This window comes from Callorhinus ursinus, unplaced genomic scaffold (genome assembly GCF_003265705.2).
Source record: "Callorhinus ursinus isolate GAN/ISIS: 27379988/994484 unplaced genomic scaffold, GSC_fseal_2.0 scaffold23, whole genome shotgun sequence".
Lineage (NCBI taxonomy): Eukaryota > Metazoa > Chordata > Mammalia > Carnivora > Otariidae > Callorhinus > Callorhinus ursinus.
In genome coordinates this window covers 16653465-16666618 of record NW_027397085.1, presented here as the reverse complement: position 1 = coordinate 16666618, position 13154 = coordinate 16653465, and the positions used below count along the sequence as shown (strand labels likewise).

Here is a 13154-nt window from a genome sequence, read left to right as displayed (position 1 = left end):
CAGAGAGCTCCTAGTTTCCTCAAATATGGGATCTACCTTTTTGTTTCTTGCACTAATTATTGATTTGGGGGATTTTTTTTTAAAGATTTTATTTATTTGACAGAGAGAGCACAAGCAGAGGGAGACAGAGGGAGAAGCAGGCTCCCTGCTGAGCAAGGAGCCTGATGTGGGACTCGATCCCAGGACCCTGGGATCATGACCCGGGCCAAAGGCAACCGCTTAACCGACTGAGCCACCCAGGAGTCCCAATTTGGGGGATGTTTTTAGCGAAAAATGGAGCAGGGAGGTCTTTTATCCACCATTTGAAAGCTAAAAATCTATATATTTCACTTTAAAATAAAGGAATTGGCTGTGTCTATCAAAGCCCAAGTATTAAAAATTCTTTTTATCAAATGACTAAATATATTTTGGTTCTCTATAAGTATGTGTCAAGATTATTTTTTGTTGTAAAATATATATAACATAAGATTTACCATTTTAATCCTTTTTAATGTACGGTTCAATGGCATTAAGCACATTCACATTTGCTGTGTAACCGAAGTCACCATCCATCTCCAGATCTTTCTCATTTCACCAAACTGAAACTCTGTACCCATTAAACAATAACTCTCTACTCCCCACACCCCCAGCCTCTGACAACCACCATTCTACTTTCTGTCTCTGTAAATTTGACTCCTCTAGATACCTCATGTAAGTGGAATCAAGAAGATTAAAGTTTAATGGTAGATTTAAAATCTGATAGCAAGTCTTGTTCTAGATGTCCCATTCTTAAAGAGAAAAAGCATTAGAAAGAAAAGGTTTAAGACAGCAGCAATTCTCACCTCAAGAAATCAATGTACTTGCTTTATTCAGCACTGATTCTTTATAAAATATTGCTGGCTATTATATAGACACAGACAAAACCAAGAACAAAAATATTGGCCTTGACCAACATCTGGTGTGTTTTCTTTTAAATCATCTCTTTATCTGTTATTTTGTTTCAATGTATACAAACGTCATCAGTGCATATCCAGACTAGTCATGTCAAAACTTTGGTTCTGAGGGGCGCCTGGGTGGCTCAGTCAGTTATGCATCTGCCTTCAGCTCAGGCCATGATCCCGGGGTGCTGGGATGGAGCCCCGAGTTGCTTCTCCCTCTCACTTTGCCCCTCCCGTGCATGAGCTCTTGCTCCGTCTCTCTCAAATGAATAAATAAAAAATCTTAAAAAAAAACAACCAGAAACTTTGGTTCCAATTTCAAATTTATAATAGCCCCAATGTTAAATCAAGTGGTTCCTAACTATACGTAACCCAAGAATTAAAGTAATATTCTAAAATTAAATTGTATTGATAAAAATCATTTTTAGAAGATTTTTTGAAAGAGACAAAACAACTGGAAAAATCACATTGCCACATTACCTCTTTGTAATATTGTGAAGCGAATGGAGGTATTCATTAAAGTAGGGTTTGGAAAATAGTCTGTCAGAAACGTGTGCACACAGAATGTGCTCTAATGATAATTTAATGACTGATGCAAGAGACAATGCCAAAAATGGATTAGAAAGGAAACTTTCATTGGGCCCATTTAATTTACATTTATGTGATAACATTTTCTCCTGCCCATGTTAAAAGTAATGGTAAAATAATCCAGGCAACACAAGCAATTTCTCCTTGACCACATTACAAATAAGTTCTATTTAATATGAAAGATCTGCTCTTTGAGATAATGTCTATTAATTATGGAGGGCGTATAGGATCAAGTTAAATAGTGACCTTTGGCATCAGGCTGCGTGCATGCAAATCCAAGTTCCACTAATGACTAGTTGTTTGACCTTGAACAAGTTACGTAGCCTATCCAAGCCCTAGTTTCCTCCACTATAAATGGAGATAAAATAGGACTTTGTGAGGATTAAATGAGACACGGAAAACCTTGGCAAAGTGTTTGGCATATATTAAAGGCTCAATAAATAATACGTATTATTAAAGATAAATTTTAAAAGAGTTCAGTGAATATGGAGGAAAGCAGTTTTACAAGTGAGAAGTATGTGGTACTATAATACTTTGATTTAAAAAAATTATTTTGTGTTTTCATCTTAGTTTTGACCCAGACCCCCTGACTCCCTCTACACAATAGATTGTAAATAGTTTTCCCCACCCCGCCTCGGTCTCAGACTTTGAAGGGTTAGTGTCTGCATTGTCTCTGGGTTATTTTTCAAAGACACAAGACTTAAAATGTTAAATTCCCTGCTTACAAACCTTCAGGAGCTTCCCATTCCTTATAAAATCGACGGCAACCTTCTCTTTGTGTTAAAATAAAACTTCTACCATTTGGATGCAATTTATCATTAAGTCTGGCCTAATTTTTCATAACCTAGCATGGCAGCCACATAACAGCGCATGCCTTGCTCCAAATCTGCCTGGGCTGTTTCTCCTGCCTGGGAAGTGCTGCACATTCTTCTCCCTTCTCTGCAAGCAAATGTCCTACCTCTCCTTCAAGGTCTAGCACAAGTAGTAGTAAAGGCCACTTAAGTCCAAGGCAAACTTAGAAATTCTGTCTCCTTGGCTTCATTCAATCTATGAACATCTTGGGTTATTTTTTTTTTTTTAATTTTATTTATTAGAGAGAGAGAGACAGCGAGAAAGGGAACACAAGCAGGGGGAGTGGGAGAGGGAGATGCGGGCCTCCCACGGAGCAGGGAGCCCGATGCGGGGCTCGATCCCAGGACCCTGGGATCATGGCCTGAGCCGAAGGCAGTCGCTTAACCGACTGAGCCACCCAGGTGCCCCTTGGGTTAATTTTGATGATGATGATGATAATGATGATGGTGATGATGATGATGATATTCTGGAAATTATAGGGACATTGGAGTTCCTTAGTCACTGCTGAGCCACTGTTTTGACTGTGTTACCTTCAAAAACAACTTAATCTCAATTAATGCTCAACACCTTCTATAAAATGGGACAATACAAGCACCTACCTTCTTCCAGGGTGGTTTTAGGATGAATGAGAAAACATTGGTTTATCTGCACTCCCGTGCTGTCACTTTCAGATCTTTGCACATGCTTCTCTGGCAGCATTATGCTTCTTCCCTTTTCCTCTCTTTTTTTGGTCAGGAATTAACTCAGGGGTCAACTCCTCTAGTTTCACTGCTTTGCAGTTTGAATGAGGTGTCCTGGGCCCCGCAAATCTCTAGATTCTGATGCTAATTCCAACCAGGGTGCTGGTGAACACTCAAGTGTGAGCTTCTCATTTGGCTAAGGGGACGGCATCATGGCTTTGCATGCACGTGTTCCCAGGGTCTGGCCCCGAAGAGACACGTGGGCCTCCACAATATGTGAGTTCCCTGAAAACAGGGAATGGGGTTTATTCACCTTTGTATTCACAGTACCTAGCATAATATCTGGCTCACAGGGTGTTTGCTTAACAGAATAAATCTTCAGTCAACAGTGGCAAAGAAGCGTTTTACAGATTTTCTTCCTGTGCCCTTTTGTGGGATTTGCTTCATGGCTGGAATTTCAAAAATTGAGTCTTGTCTGTTTTCTTTTTCATAAGCCTCTATCCCTGAAAGCTACTCTTGACACCTTCTTTGCCAAAACAGAGTTCTCATATCCTTACGATAAAAATTTTCTCCCAAAGAAAAAGGAACACGGTAAGAAATACACTGGGAAAAGTCATAGGCAAGCACTGAATGGACCCGAGCGTCACTGTTAAGGAGAGAAGGTTCTTTCCTAAAATTTAGGAAAAACAGCCTTAATCTAGAGAAAATATTAGGTAATGTACTGTTCAACCCAGAGATATTTGAATTCTCCTAGGGACCTTTTGGAAGCTCAGTTCAAAGGAATGACTTTTCCAGGAAGAGTTTCCCCACATCTGGCAAGAAAATGCTTGTGGCATCCTATAAAATCTGCCCAATTCAGGCTACCTGCCAGCCTATGAATGAGATGGCTGTGCCTCTGAGGGGGACAGCTACATTCCGGCCAGTGCTCTGAAAGCCTGTTTGGAGTCACTGAGTGTTTTACACGTGTTAGCACATTCACTTCTACGCTAATCATGTGAAGCCTTTATCTACTCATTTATCAGATGATGGAACTCAAGTACAAAGAGAGTGCTTGCCCAGCTACTTGAGTGGGAGAACCAGACCAGAGAGAACTCAGGGTTTCTGACTCCAGAGGAAGGAATCTGAAAACGATAGGCTCATCACGTTCCGGGCACAAGGTAAGAGGCTCTGCACACACGTCATGTCATTTAATTTTTAAAATAGACTCATGAAATAGGTACTATAATTTCCTCAGTTGAGGAAGCTGAGGTTCCGACGAAGTTAGGTAACATGCTCAGGGCTTCAAGTTGGGACTTAGATTTGTCTTTTATAAGAGCCAAACATCATTTGGGGAAAAAGAGGACCTCAAGAACTAAACAGCATCTCAAAAAGAGAATTATTTATTTATTTTTAAAGATTTTATTTATTTATTTGACAGAGAGAGACACAGCGAGAGAGGGAACACAAGCAGGGGGAGTGGGAGAGAGAGAAGCAGGCTCCCCGCCGAGCAGGGAGCCCCATGCGATGCGGCACTCGATCCCAGGACTCTGGGATCATGATGTGAGCCAAAGGCAGATGCTTAACAACTGAGCCACCCAGGCACCCCCAAAAGAATTATTTTTTTTTATTAAGATTTTATTTATTTATTTGAGAGAGAGAGCATGAGAGGGGGAAGGGTCAGAGGGAGAAGCAGACTCCCTGCTGAGCAGGGAGCCCGATGTGGGCCTCGATCCTGGGACTCTGGGATCATGACCTGAGCTGAAGGCAGTCGCTTAACCAACTGAGCCACCCAGGCGCCCCAAAAGAATTATTTTTTAACTTGTTTAAGCAACTGTTAGACAAATATGACAGGATGGGTACACTTAACCACCCCTGAGCACAGTTTCGTTTTTGTGGACATGACACTGAAATCTTTAGAAATTAATCATTATTTCATTCTAGGAACTAAGACTCACAAATATTTCAAGTATTTACATACCTGACTGCAGGTGTATAGAAATGTGGTATTCAACAGTAACTTTTGAAAAAAATGCATTTTTATTTTACTATGTTGATTCTTTTTTCAAAATTAAGACTACTTTTGGGCGCCTGGGTGGTTCAGATGGTTAAGCATCTGCCTTCGGCTCAGGTCATGATCCCGGGGTCCTGGGATTGAGTCCCGCATCAGGCTCCCTGCTCCTTGGGAGCCTGCTTCTCCCTCTGCCTCTCTCTCTCTCTCTCTCTCTCTCTCTCTCTCTCTGTCTCTCATGAATAAATAAATTAAATCTTTAAAAAAAAAATTAAGACTACTTTTTCCTTCCTTACCCAAGAAAAATTTCTATAGGTATATTATACTTACAGTTAAATTTTGTTTTTAGGACACAGCTCCTAAAGAAAGTAACTTAGACACTGTTTAACCTGACCTTGTGTGTCCATCTGTGATCTTCTAGGAAGAAAGACAGCCTGTTCATTCCAGGCATGCAGTGAACTCTAAAAAAACACTTGCAAACAACACAGTACTGGGATTTTCAGAGAAACTACTCTAGGGTGTTCCCTTTGTTCTTAAAGAGAGTGCTTTGTTTGATATTTCTGCAAAATAGTTGAGTCTTAAGGGATAACAGCTGGCAGGTACTGCTTTATGGAAAACTGAAAGCAAATGAGCTAGAAGAGATACTGCCAAAATGCTTTGTACTTTGAGGGCAGATTGTTATTCCATATGGGTAGAGAATACGAAAGTTTCCCCATCCAAGTCCATGAAATTTAAGCTGAATTTCATTCAGCGGACAATTCCCTTTTTTAAATTTTAAAAATTTTTATTTATTTATTTTTTTAAAGTTTTATTTATTCATTTGAGAGAGAGAGAGCAGGAATGTGGAGGGGAGGGGCAGAGGGAGAAGCAGCCTCCTTGCTGAGCATCCCAGGACCTCAGGATCATGACCTGAGCTGAAGGCAGATGCTTAACTGACTGAGCCACCCAGGCACCCCTCCGCTGACAATTCTGTAAGATTCCCGCAAGACCTAAGTTATTCTCTGGTTGGCTCACAGACTTCTCTACTGATGGTTAATCTTTTTCTTATGAGTTACCTTACAGTAACTCTAAAGTACAATTGATTTAAAATGCAGCCATTTAAACTAACAATAAAATAAAAAAACAAGTTATTTTAAAAGTAACAATTGTGCAAATAGGTAGTAGCTTAAGCAAGGCTGTTTTAACAGCTTTGTAGCCCCCCCACCACATCACATCCAACAAATTAAAATGGACTCACTTCTCACATTCTACAATATGTTTGCTATAAAAATCTGGAAAGGATCTTTATATAATTTTGATTTTAAAATTACTTGGTTAAAATAATAATGATAATAATAATAATACTTGGTTAATCTTAAATTCATTTAACTAATGATTGGCCCTAATTTCTCTGCAATCATCCAGCATGCTCGAGAAATACCTGCAAGATGACAAAAAATTCAGCCCACAAGTTTTCCTCAAATGTAATAAAGTTTTTTTATGAATAACTTGTTTGACAATTATTGAAGTTGACAGATTATACTTTGAATATTTCACTAAACTCTAATCTTAATTTTGCCATTTCCTTTTTGCATTTTGGAGTCAATTGCTTCGTTTTTCAATTGTCACGTATTTTTGTAGGCCCATTAAAAAGCTCAAATGCTCTAAACACTGAGGACCATAATATGTGCCATGGATAACAGGGCCCCAGAAGATGGGATCTGGTAGGAAAGGGAATTCTTGTAAGAAGTGATTCGTGCAAGGTGGCATGTTGACTATTTCCAGGTAGTGTACTATTTCCTGCTAGTGAGGTGAAGTAAGGCATCGAGCATTCCCCACAGGGACTTACTCCTGATTTAGCTCATACTAGAAATCGTAGGTGATGAAAAAGCACGAGACATGGTTGCTACCATTGAGAACCTACTAGTTTAGTTGGGAAGAAAAATATTCCTCTCCTTAAGGTTTTCTCCATAATAACTGAACACATAAGACTGCAAAATAATAAATCCAGTGTTTGGGTACTTGAATGACCAAATTAAAACAATAATATTGCTGCATGGTTGTGGCAAAATGTGTTAAATTGCCCTTTAAAATACCTGGTTAGTGACTTGTGAACCAAGATAGTTGCTGGGGCCCAGCAGTGTCTCCATAACCTAGGAGGAAGTATTAGAGTCCTTATGAGGGCCAATTTTATTTTCACTCAGTCCCAGGAATGTAGCTTTGAACTGGGGTTGCATTTCTACTCAATTAGAGAAAATAGAAACATGGAGAGCCGATTTTAGCCCAAAGTGAAACAGGTGTATCTAAGTTTAAACCTCTGACTCCCGCTCTGCTTGATGGCTCAGTGAGGATGGTCAATATTTTTTCTCTGAGGTAGACTTTGTTTTCTAAGAATAACTGGGATGAAGTGTTTTGAAACAGCATGAGATATTCAACAGAGGCCTCAATTACCAAATTCTTTTTCTCCATTGTTGTTGTCTTCAAGGGCCCTATAATGGAAATAATATAGCTTCAGGAATGCTGAGGAGTTCTTGCCTTTTTGTAACTGGGTCAGTGCATGTGCACAGAGGCCACCGGGTCAAATTTTAGTGCTTGAGCGACTCTCCTGCCTCAATGGGAGTCACACACCACTGGGCACACACTGGGTCACTGTGCGTTCTACCGGAGGAGGATGGTGAGTCACCATTTTATACTCAGCTCTGCAACGGCATGGAAAAGTTACCGCCCCACTGGCCCATCTCAGGGAAACCTGTAAGCTCCCTGCCTCCAACTCCTCAGAGGTCATTTCTGAGAAAGTTTGTCTTCAACTGTTTCTTGACATGACTGGCAGCAGAAGAAATAGCTGTAGAGGATTTCACTTCACCCTGAGGAACTGCCCAGCAATCTTGAGAGGATGTAAAACCAGCTGTAGAAACTTAACCCTGTTCTTTCATTCCTAGCATGAGGAGAGACTGAAGTAGAAACTGTTACTGAGGGGCCGCAAGTGTCACTAAGAATCATTTAAAGGAATAAAGAGGAAAACCCTTTGGTGTGTGGGGTCACTTGAGCAAGGCTACGACAGGTGTGGGCAAGCTGTCCATTGCAAGATCCAGAGGCTACCACTGACACGAGCCACAGTGTGAACTGTACCTTCGGAATCACGCAAAATGGTGGTCCTACCTTTGTTTCTCAAATCATGGGACAATACAGTGATATTTTTCATCTTTAAATAAATCCCAAAAGCCTAAGTTGGAGCACAGAGGCTAATGCTCTGAGTGCTACAGAGAAAGCAGTATCAGCCAAGTAGTGGTTAGAAACACCTTATACGCAGAGTGGCATGGTGTAAACCCCCAACCTGGTCCCCTGCCCCAGTCATGTTAATTAACTTTTCTATGCCTCAGGCTTTTCAGTTGTAAAATGGGTGTAATCAGGGTGGCTGGGAGAATTATATTAGATATTGCAGGTAAAATACTTACAACAGTGCTCAACACACAGTCAAGGACTCAATAAATGTTAACCTTTACCATTAAAGAAGATGGTGTCTCCCTTTTGTTCCACTATTAGGATTCTGGAATGAATAAAAATGATCACTGCTGTATTATTATGATTCTCATGTTTCAAGTGTGTTTATGGCTCCAGAGGAAACACTGTCTGTGTCTTTTAAGGATAAAAACTAGGAACAGCTTAAAAGGACACTTTTGGAGAAAATGCAAAATAGCATTTTGTGATTGTCATTAAGAATGTTAAGAAGTTGGGACGCCTGGGTGGCTTAGTCACTGGGTGTCTGCCTTCGACTCAGGTCATGATCCCAGGGTTCTGGGATTGAGCCCTGCGTCGGGCTCCCTGATCTGCAGGAAGCCTGCTTCTCCCACTTCTACTCCCCCTGCTTGTGTTGCCTCTCTCACTGTCTCTCTCTCTGCCCAATAAATAAATAAAATCTTAAAAAAAAAATTAAGTTTGTTGTAGGACTTTTTGTCCGCTGTATACTTATACTTTCAAATGTAATTACTGCTAAAGGCTGATAGAAATCCAGAAATATTCAGATGTTGATAGAAAATGATAGGCATTCCAAAAAATGAATATGAGTAGAAACTACAAAAATAGTACTACCCTTTCCCTGCCTTTTTTTTTTCTCTCAAAAGGCACTGAAAGCAAGGCCAAGGGTCACTAAGCAATTTGAAGAGTTTTAAATATTAGGATAATCCCCCAGGGAGCCCAATGTGACCAATTTTTCTCATTTGTAAAGAGAAATTTGAAATTATATGAGATATCTTCCCATATTAAATACTGGTGCTAACTCAAACTCTTAAAAAAAGCTGTCTGGACAGTAGTGTGAAGCCAAACAAAGTAAGTTTGGGGCACGCGTGGTGGTGGTTTTACCAGATTTTCTTTGCATCACTGTTTAGGACTACTCACTGATTTATTGTTCTGTTAATCTCTGAGAAACTCCTTTATGTGAAGTAGCTAATGCATCAGCAGGCTATCGGGTATTTATATTTTAATAGTACATATGGTAAATAACATAACACAGTGGAATTTCCAATGGTAAACATTCCAGGCCTCTAATGAGGAAACGTTTGAATTGGAGAATTAATTGTGATGAAATGTCAAATGCCTATTCCATCCATGCATAAAACCAACCAATCCTAGTGACTTAATTAAAAAAAAATCTGTATTGTTACTCTTTAGCTAATCATTAGTCAAAATCTGAGTGACTAGTTGAATGAGTATTTGGTTACATAAACTAGAGAAGGTGGAAGAAAACTAGCATTTATTCAATGCTACTATCAACTTGGTTCTTTATCGATATTTTCTCTTCCCATATTCAAAATGACGCTCTAAAATAGTTATAATTATTCTTTACTTTGTAGCTGTAAGTTGATGTCTGGAGAGGCCTAACTCCTTTAGACACTGCTATGCCTTTATACAATCGATGTTGATGTTGCCAAATACTAGCTCAGAAACTGGTTCAGTAAGCAATCAGTAAAGTGTGTGCATGCACACACACATGCACACACACCATCATTTAAGAAAAGGTTAAATTCACTAGGTGAAAGAAGGTCAGCTGCCATGTAATTCAAAGGGAAGAATTCTATGCTGATAAACAGAAGCTTTTTCACCTAATTGGAGTCATCATGTATCATTGTTGGGCACTGTATGTAGAGTATTCATTAACTGGGAACTCGGACTTCCTCAGGTCCATCATGAAGATTAACACAGGGCTAAAAGTGAAATTAAATGTAAGTAGGTGATTTAAGCTTTCAGATCTTTCTAAAGGAGAGATGGGGGTCTGATGTGTTGCCGTGGGAGGGGTCAATAGAGATTAGGGGGATTAAGAAACCAGCAGGGTCTGTTTTGATTTCAAAGGAGGTAAAGGACAGAGAGCTGAAAGGGAAAGTAAGTATACATCTCCATGACAGCTTCAGATGTAACCATTTATAACAAAATCTACCAACTGTGACATTGGTTAAGCCTCCCACAAGTGTAAAATGTGTCCCTCCTTGCAATAGCTACTGTAGTTATGACATTATCAGCTTAATCCAACTTCACATAAATCCCAAATCGCCAAATATTTAGAAGAGTATCACACACTTAAGAAGATGGATCAGTAGATATTTATGGGTCACTGTGGTAAATACGAATAAATAAAAGAAGGGAGTGTTGCTTCGGGAGGTTATAATAAAAATAGAGATGGATAGTAAAAGACGTATGCCCAGGAAAAACAGGACATGACTGTGTTTTATTCACTTCATAGTTCTTATCATATCTGAAAAGGTTTTGCTCTCCCTTGTAGGTCTCACCTTCCAGGGCAGTTCTATGTCTAGAACTAGTTCTAGTTCTACCCCTATGTCTGTGTTCTATGAGCACAGGCATTGCCTGTGTTGTATCTTCCTATGTCTTTAGAACTACAGCAGTGCCTGGCACACGGGAATCCCTCAGTGAATGCGGGGCAAGTGGACGAATGAATGAATGACACAGACCATGAATTTTAGGACAAGAAAGTAGAGAAGGAAAATGCCTTGTGAAGCGGTCAGTCAGAAGATTTCAAGGAGAGAGGATCCTCTTAGACACGGGGCTTACAAGCTGGTGGAAGAGAAAGCCATTCCCTCGTGAAGCATGGCAGAGACAAAAAGCACGAGCGAGGCAGGAGAGGTATCTGCAGCAATACCTAATGTTACCCCATCAGAAAAATCCTGATGAAGAAATTGGGGTTAGATCAAGAACTTTTCAACCAAACTGGAATGGGCTCTTTAGGGTCGGTGGAAGGGACAATTTATGAGAGGAGCGGTGTTGGGAGATCCGGGTAGAAGACCACACAAGGAAACTGTGGTAGAAGGTAGTCAGGCCCTGACCTGACAAGTGGCCTCTGACTTTGGCATTCCAGGCCTCTGTTTTTGCCTTATTGCTGAAATGATTTAGGAGAAATTCTTAAAATCCTTGAATTAGTCATAAATAGAGCCTTGCATGTTTCTTCCTAAACCAAGAGAAAGCTCAATTAACCACAGGGTTATTTGATCTTGTATCTGGTGAGACCGCATTTTAGCCAGTAGGGAAACAGTTGTTTTACCACTTAGCTCTGGAAGTGGTAACTGAGAGTGACATTTAAGAAATATTTCCTACAGATTTCATGAGATGATTAATCATTTTGTTTTGAAGGTTTACAATAGGATAAAGTATTTTTAAAGCCCCTTATAATTAAACAGCTTACAGAAAAATACCTTTCAATCTCACCCTATGGAAGCTCTTATTTCAAATGGCAGTCTACAGAGAACTTCAAATAAACCCATGACTGTACATCTGATTTTGTGATAAATAAAACGAATTTGCTCTATATTAAGATCATCTTTGGTGTTACAGATTCGAAATCCAAAATACGAATACAAAAATAATAGTTCTTTATAAATTTTTCAAACACATAGAACGAAGAGAGGTCTTGATTCATAATACTCATACACACATGCAGATAAAATTGACTCAGTGTCTATGACCCCTAAAACTGGTTACCTCTCAAAACCGGTTACTCCAAATACCTGCAACTCCCTGCCTGAGGGTTTTTGGTTCTCTCTCTCTCTCTCTCTCTCTCTGTCTTTCTTTTATACCTATGAGTCTCTGCTTAAGGGCTATATTCTGGCCATGGTTACATGCTTACCCCATACATAAAAAAAAAACAGAATCGGTGGGTTGTTAATGATCCCCAGAAACAGGTGACGGAGGGAGGGTTGGCAGATAAGTACTCCAGCTTCCTCACCCCGTGGATGGGATAACTCTGAGGAGTTCTGCACACATTGCCTCGCGGAGGCTGGGAGTCAGGCTGGGCATCACTTCCCTGTGGTAACCGGCCTGATGAAGCATGATTTGTGTTCTTCCATTTCATGCCTGACTTCCCTACACCCCTTTACTTTTTTTTTTAAAGATTTCATGTATTCATTTGACAGAGAGAGGGAGAGAGCACAAGCAGGGGTGCAGCAGAGGGAGAAGGAGGCTCCCCGCTGAGCAGGGAACCCCACTCGGGGCTCGATCCCAGGACCCCGGGATCATGACCTGAGCTGAAGGCAGACGCTTAACTGACTGAGCCACCCAGGCGCCCCTCCTTCACTTCTTTTAGATGAACTTCCTAAATAAACTGCTTGTATTCCTGGTCTTGGGGTTTATTTCTAGGGGAACTTAGACCAGAACATGTTCTTCCACTATTTTGTGACACCAAAGAAGAGTTTTAATCGAGGCTTGGGAACTATAAATGAAAGTTGATTAAAGTGAGAGTGAGATTGTTATATTTGTTTGTTCTTTGTCAACAACTGAATTTGCTATCATTTTAATTTAATAAATTGTTGAGTTTTCTCAAGTCCCTCCTTTCTTTTCTATATCCCCTCTCTTTTTTGTCCTTTGGCCTTTTCAATATCTGGCACATACATATGAGCTAGGATGCCACAGGGGAAGGTTAATGAGCAACAGTGAAATGAAAAAAAAATTACAGCCTCACAGTGCTTACGACATGAACCGATAATACACTTTACTATTTTTGCGTGTGTGTTAGGGGGTCATATGGATAGGTTATATATTAGCAAATGAATGTATTATTTCTAGAAGAAATGGAAATATCAACTTATTTGCCTGGGTTAAATCAGTATATTTTCTTACAGGTGAAACCAACATACACAAATGGAAACAGAA

General features: G+C 40.0%; 1 protein-coding gene and 1 long non-coding RNA gene across 12 annotated transcripts in view; one reads left to right on the top strand and one right to left on the bottom strand.

The window, feature by feature from the left end:
- The window catches only part of LOC141374896 (uncharacterized), a 71263-nt gene extending 62674 nt beyond the window's left edge, over positions 1-8589 (top strand). For both annotated transcript variants that reach the window (XR_012382082.1, XR_012382081.1), the window contains exons 2-3: positions 4060-4194; positions 7489-8589. This is a non-coding gene — a long non-coding RNA (uncharacterized lncRNA). The remainder of the gene's footprint in view (positions 1-4059; positions 4195-7488) is intronic.
- The window catches only part of PDE4D (phosphodiesterase 4D), a 1488864-nt gene that overhangs the window by 297668 nt on the left and 1178042 nt on the right, over positions 1-13154 (bottom strand). The gene's annotated exons all lie outside the window — the stretch shown is intronic.